At 51.1% G+C, this 6,044-nt stretch overlaps 1 non-coding gene across 1 annotated transcript; it reads left to right on the forward strand.

Annotated features, from left to right (window-relative positions):
• The first annotated feature begins 4,822 nt into the window (after positions 1-4,822).
• On the forward strand, positions 4,823-4,960 carry LOC125085311 (U4 spliceosomal RNA). The gene has a single exon (XR_007122850.1). It is a non-coding gene; the product is annotated as a U4 spliceosomal RNA (small nuclear RNA).
• Positions 4,961-6,044: the final 1,084 nt, after the last annotated feature.

Here is a 6,044-nt window from a genome sequence, read left to right on the forward strand (position 1 = left end):
TCAGTAAGAAAAAGGTGCCCTTCTTAGGATGAGCGCTGGCTGTTGGATGTGGAATGAATCACTGAGCTCTATACCTGAAGCCAATATTGCCTTGTATGTCAACTAACTAGAATTTAAACAAAAATGTGAAAAGAAAAAAAATCAATAAGAAAAAATACAAATAACCTCTAGGAAAAGTGGGCAAAATAAAAATGAATAATTCACCGAAGAGGGGAAATGAATGGCCAATGAAAATTTGGAATCAGATGTTCAACATCACTGATTATCAAGAAATGCAAATTAGTAAAAATGAAATAGCATTTTTTATCCATCAGTTTGGAAAAAAAAATTATGTCTGAGAATCCCAAGTGTGGATAAAATGATGAACAGTGGGAAATTTCACGCCCATGGGCAGGGGTGTAAATTAATCCAACCACTTGGAGGGGCGGAGAGTGTGAACTTGAGACAATGCAATTCAGAAGACGCTGAGATGCCATTATGGGTACACAGACTTGGGTACCACTGGGAGCCTGAATAAAGATGTTCATTATGATATCATTTGTTATGGCACAAGATTGGGAATAACTTAAGTCACAAATATCTCACCATAAAGAAATGGTGAGATATTTGTGAGATAGAGTCTTCATGGACAAGTTCAAGTGGATGAATTAGATCTATATGTAACAACACGGATAAGCTCAAAAATAGATTACATTTGCCACACGTGTGCACATGTAGGTGTTCCTGCATGGTTGTGTGTGCATGCGGGTATGTGTGTGTGTGCATGTGTGAGTTTCGAGGTCTCAAAAATATGAAGACATGGACAGCAAAGAGACCCGCCGAGGCTGTGCCAACATTTGCCGGGCGGGGAGGGCGAGTCCCTTGAGTCAGGAGGGAAGGTCATCAGCAATGTCCCATTGTTTTTACATGAATTGAAAACTTCTGGTATAAATGTGACGCCAGATGTCAACATTCGTAAATTCTGACATTGGTGTCTGTTGCTCTGTATTTTTCTATAGTCTTAAAACTTGAAGCAGGAAAATGAAAAAAAAAAAAAATCCACAAAGAAAACCAAGAGACTTAATTGGGGGAAAACTCTTCAAAAAAGGCATGTGGAGGAGCGCCTGGGTGGCTCAGTGGGTTAAAGCCTCTGCCTTCGGCTCGTGTCATGGTCCCAGGGTCCTGGGATCGAGCCACACATCGGGTTCTCTGCTCTGCAGGGAGCCTGCTTCCACCCCCCTCTCTGCCTGCCTCTCTGCCTACTTGTGATCTCTGTCTGTCAAATAAACAAATAAAAAATCTTAAGAAAAAAAGAAAAAAAGGCATGTGGAGCTGGAGAAGATAGCAGCTAAGTCCCTGGAAAGGGGCCCAGTCTCAGGGGTTCACACTTGCCAACCTGCTCAGCTGGGAACTGGCCTGGAGCCCACAAAGGCTCCCCACTGCCCTCGGAGGACAGTGCCCACAGGGACCTTGGATCAGGCTGTGCGGGCCCTTGCTTCAGGTCTGGCTCTGGCCTGGGGCAGCCCCTCTGGTCTCCAGCTCACCCACATCCAGGTAGCTGCTCGGGAATCTGGTGACACCAGCCCCCGCCAGAGGTCAGCCCTGTCTGCTCCCACCTACACTTGACTCTAGACCCCAGGCCAGCTCAGAGTGGCATGCAGCCCTCCACACACCCTTCTGTTCTGGGATGGACGAGGAACTGGGTTTACACCAGAGCTACAAAAATATCAGTGAACACGTACCATGTGCTTAGAATTCACCAGGCAGGCACTGGCTGCTCTCTGTCGTCATTGGCTTTAGTCCGCACAGCTACCCTCTGTGGGAGCAAATGCTGGGAGACCAGGATGCCTCACAAGGGAAGTCCATGTTCCTTTCAGCCCAGTCAAGACACAGGAGCAAAGAAAGAACCCAGAACAGACGGGAGGTGGGGAAAAGGCAGGGAGTACTATTATTTTGACCTCCTTTTGATTTTGTCCCTGTTGTACAGAAGATAGGATGAGCTCATATCTGAGTTGTTTTAAGAACGAGTGAGAACTGTCAGTTGGGTCCCCAGTGGGCCCCCCACTCCCAGGGTTGGGAGTCTCCCTTCTCCCTCCCTTGTGCTTTGAGAACAGGAGGGAAAGAGTTGTCCTAGGGTCAGGAAAGGCAGAGTCTAGGCCAGGGGTGTTAAGAGCACCCTGGATGAGTAATTCGAGCACAGAGAATGTTCTGGAACATCGCCTGCTGGTCCCCTTGCCTGCCAGCTCCAGTCTCTCTCTCTCTCTATCTCTTTGTTTTAAAGATTTTATTTATTTGAGAGAGAAGGAGAGAGCACAGGCAGTGGGGGGGTGGGCTGAGACAGAGAGAGAGGGAGAAGCAGACTCCCCGCTGAGCTGGGCTCGATCCCAGGATCCTGGGATCATAACCTGAGCCAAAGACAGATACTTAACCAACTGAGCCACCCAGGTGCCTCTCCAGTTTCTCGTCATATCCCATGGCACGGCTCCCCAGAGGATCCCCCAGTTGGCTTGCTCAGGTCCCAGCGGCCGGGGCTAGGGGTGTGCCATCACAACAGTGGGCAGGAGCTTCTCTCTTGGCTTCTACCGAGCACTCCATATGAACAAAAGTAAGCTCCAGGGACCTGCACCATGCTGTGTCCAGAATTCTCTGGATTTAAAGAATTCTGTGGCTGGGTCTGATTTTTCCTCCTCGAGCCTGTCTATTTTTGCATGTCAGAGTGCAGTGATGATGGAGCTGAGGTTGTCTCTTTGGGGCCTGCACCCCCACGCCCACCCCAAGCAGCAGGGCATGGTGTCTGCTCACAGTGGACCCCAGGGATGGAGGCTCCAAGTCACTGAGCCTGCTGGGGACAGCCTGAAAGGACAGTAATACAATCACCACCAGAAGCCTGTGTGCAGAGAGCTTTTGTCACCGTATCATGTTCATGCCTTGTGACTCCAGCAAGCAGCTGGATGGGGAGCCCTGGTCATGACTGAGGCCCTTCTGCGGCTGGCTCCATCCATCTTCTCAGCACTGGCTCCCACCAGCCCCTCAAACATTTCTTGGACCACCTGTGTTCATTCCTACCTTCACACCTGTGCTTGTAGAGGTCAGCCTTCCCAGCATGCCTGTCTCTGAGCCAGAGGGTCCTTCTCAAAGGCCGCAGTCCCCAGGATGTCTGCTTGTCTGATTGCCCTTGCAAGAAATGGGCTCTCGGATCTCAGGCGGGATCTCATCTACATGCCCGGTGTCTCAAAACAAAGTTGTGAGAAGTAAATCTGGTAAATGCAAGTTAGTGGGCTTGAGTTGAAATAATAGATTAGAAATAGTCATAATCAGCTTTGGGAAAACAAGGTTGCCCTGAAAAGAAACAGTATACAGTTGGGAAAAACAGGGTGGCTGGACCGCAGCAAGTCTTCTCTCAGTAAATGCCGATCCCTTACGAGCTCCAGGTGGAGAGCCACAGTCTTGTCTTGAACAGGCTTGGAAGAAAACCAGTGCCCATCTGGGTTATGATCAGGAAAGGCCTGGGCAGAGCAAGGTGGCCTCAGAGTCCCCAGGGTCAGCAGGGGCTGGGTACAACCTATAGGGCTTGACACATGAACTGGGCAGCGTCACTGTGCCAGGCCCTGCCCCAAACTGTTACCTCCCCTGTACTTTCCACTGCCAAGGGCAGGCGGTGTGCAAAGGAAGCCTCCTCTTGGTGCCAAGAGTAGGGGGTCCGGGCTTCATGCTGCTGTTGGCCAGGCTGGACCCTATGCCTTGGGGCTACTGAGCGCATGGCTCTGGGGCCCTGTCCCTCGTTCAGCCCCTGCACAAACAGGGGAACACAGCCAGTGGGAGAAGTCTGCTGCACCTGCCGGAGGAAGGTGTGGGCTCACAGGACCTGGGAACCTCACGAGAAACTCTTTTGCTGGTGCAAGAGTTGAGTCCTGGCCTCAAGTGGCACAAAGAGAAAGTGAGGCAGACGCACAGAGTACTCTGTGGACAGCATGCCTGTTCTGGGTTCTGTGCTCTCAGAAAGGAGCAAAGGGATAATGATGGTAGCAGTAGCCAAGTTTTACTGAGCACCTAATACATGCCCAGGATGCTAGGAAAGACTTTTCGAGCATGGTCCTATTTAATTTTCCCATAATAGGTAGTATTATTCTTTCCATTTTCTAGATGGGGACAGTTGAGGCTTCCTGAGGCCAGGGAACCTGCCCAAGATCACACGGAGCTGAGGACCACAGAATCACTGGGTTCAGCTGCCTTCCCAAGGACGGAGGCTCCTGCTATGAGCCAGCAGCTTCACGTGCATCCTGCTGAGTCGGGATACCTGCCCTAGTCTCATTCCTTCAGTTCTGGGAAATGTCTCTGGCCCTGAACGAGGCTGGCCTGGATGAGAATACCCAGGGCAGGGATGACTGGGCTCTGACCCAGAGGGAGGCCACCTGGAGAAACCCCCTCACAGACCCAGTAGGCCTTATGATTTCAAGGGATCAAGGAGGGCAGGGGTACCCCTCCTTCTCCAGAAAAATCTGCAAACAAAGCACAGAGTATCTCCCATAAGGACTGTAATTCAGGCACAAGAGGGGAATTACCTGCTGGATGGGGTAACATGTGCAAGAAGGTGGCAGACCCAGGGCCTGTTGTGCAGACCTCTAGACCCCACCCTGGGCCAGTGTGTGTGTGTATGTGTGTGTGTGTGCATGCGTGTGTGTGTGTGTGTGTGTGTGTGTGTGTATGTACACACATGCATGGGAAGCGTGGGGATGAGAACTGAGAAAGGATAGCAGGGCCATGCTACTCTTCTTTCTCTGGAAAGTCCCTTAATGAAGAGACATGATAAGTAAATGAAATGCCTGATCTGGAGTTGGGAACTAGCTTTGCGCAGTGGCAGTATCGTAGCCAATGAGGTTTATCTGAGGCGCGATTATTGCTAATTGGAGTTGGGAACTATACTAAGAAAAACAAGAAAAACAATTCTATAGAGGATAATACTGGGAAACCTTGAATATGGACTGAATATTAGAAAACATGGTTGCATCACTGTTAAATTTCCCGCCTTCGATAATTGCGTGGGTTCCTGCAGGAGAAGGTCTGTATCTTGCTAAGCATTGTTGAATTTAAGGGTAGATGGTAGATTTAAGGGTAGCTGTACTCTTCTTGCAACTTCTCTGTAGAAGTAGAATTGTAGAATTTCAAAATAAAAAGTTAAAAAAGGAAAGTGTCCTTTGTCATCAATACAATGCTATCTGTGTGATTATGAGAAGCAGGGAAAGGGAAAAAATGGTTTGAGTGCTGATGGCCAAAGGCCTGGGGATCCCCTGGGGAGCCAGGAAGGGCTGTGCCCCTCGACCTGGGCACCCAGCTGGCCTGCCCAGGCTGTGAAGGTCTGTTCAGAGAGGCGTGAGGCCTCAGAGGCTCTGAAGTGTAAAGTGGAAGGTGGAGGTCAATTGAAAATTAATTGTGCCGGACAAGCAGGTCACCTCCAAGTCAGGGACAGGCGGCTCCTCCCCACGGCAGCAGTCCCAGGGCGATGGAGGAGGGCTAGGAGAGAGTCCCACGGGTTCAAGGGCCTGCCCAGCCCTTCTCAGTCCCAGGCCCCGGGGGCACCTGGGTCCCAGAGCAGCTGTCACATGCTCAGGGTCTACCCCCAGCACCCAGGCTGCTGCAGACAAGTCTTACCTGTTTGGCCTCAGCTTGTATATCAGCAGGATGGGTCACTCCTGCAGACCCCATTCATGCCAGTGGGAATGAGGCTCAAGGCCCTGGGGACTGTATCTCCGGGCCCTGGAGCCACCTGCCCCATCTTAGGTGCTCAGCCTATATTAAGCGAACGGTTGATTTGTTCATTTAGCAACTAGTTATCCAGTGGCTGTGCTGGGCTCAGGAATGGGGCCAGTGGCCGGCTGGACCAACATACCTAGCCTGGCCCCTGGGAGCTTGTGTTCTAGAGGGACAGCCAGACCCCTAAACAGCAGCCCGGGTGGCAGGAGGAGCCCGGGAGAGAAGAGGCTCTGGGACACTGGGCGGGGCCCTGCCCTTCGAGGTTCCCGCAATGTGGAATCAGGGTAAGCCAAGGGGGAAAGCAAGTGGGGAGC

This window comes from Lutra lutra, chromosome 14 (assembly GCF_902655055.1).
Source record: "Lutra lutra chromosome 14, mLutLut1.2, whole genome shotgun sequence".
Lineage (NCBI taxonomy): Eukaryota > Metazoa > Chordata > Mammalia > Carnivora > Mustelidae > Lutra > Lutra lutra.